We start from the raw sequence: 715 nt of genomic DNA, 5'->3' as shown, positions 1-715 counted from the left end.
GCAGTGCCGCACGGAGAGGGGCGGGGATGTGTGCGCGTGGTTGGCCGGGGTGGGAGCGGGTTGGGTTTGGGGCTGGCACTTAAGGCTAAAGGTGGTGATGCCCTGCCACCCCGCTCCGTGAGGCCTCTCTGCTGCAAAGCCCTGCCCGTGAGAGCGATGGCGGTTGCACTTTATCTCGTCTGCATGGCGTACGGCAGCGGCGGTTTTCTCTGCCCGTCTCTGTAGAGATGGCAGCCTGCAGTGCCGCAGGTCCGCCGTGCCACGAGCTGCCCCGCCCGCCTCAGCGCGCTGCCCCGCCCGTTCCTCCCGCTGCCAGGGGCTGCTGTGGGGCTGCAGAGCTGGGCAGCTGCTTCTGCCAGGTTACACGGCTTGCTCTGGATCGCGTCCACGTCACCTCACAAATCTGCGCGGTGCTGGTGCTGGAGGCTGCTGCAGATGTGTGACAGCAGCCGGGGAGGATGAAGGCTGCGCTTCTCAGCGTGCTGCTTGCTGGCTTGAAGGGCTGGGGGAGCCGTAATGTTCTCCTCCCCTCTTTCCCCGCGCATTTATGGGGACGGCAGCTTCTCCAGAGGGCAGTAGAAACTGTTTTAATGGCCCTGAAACTCCACGGTAGTCTTTAGAATTCTTTCATATGTCCCTAAATGTCAGCTCTCACGGGGCCAATGGAGACACCTGCTTGGGCTTCCTTTCTGCAGACGTCCCGGATCCCCACACA

The sequence above is a fragment of the Meleagris gallopavo genome, chromosome 22 (assembly GCF_000146605.3).
Source record: "Meleagris gallopavo isolate NT-WF06-2002-E0010 breed Aviagen turkey brand Nicholas breeding stock chromosome 22, Turkey_5.1, whole genome shotgun sequence".
Lineage (NCBI taxonomy): Eukaryota > Metazoa > Chordata > Aves > Galliformes > Phasianidae > Meleagris > Meleagris gallopavo.
Note: the sequence above shows the minus strand (reverse complement) of the source record.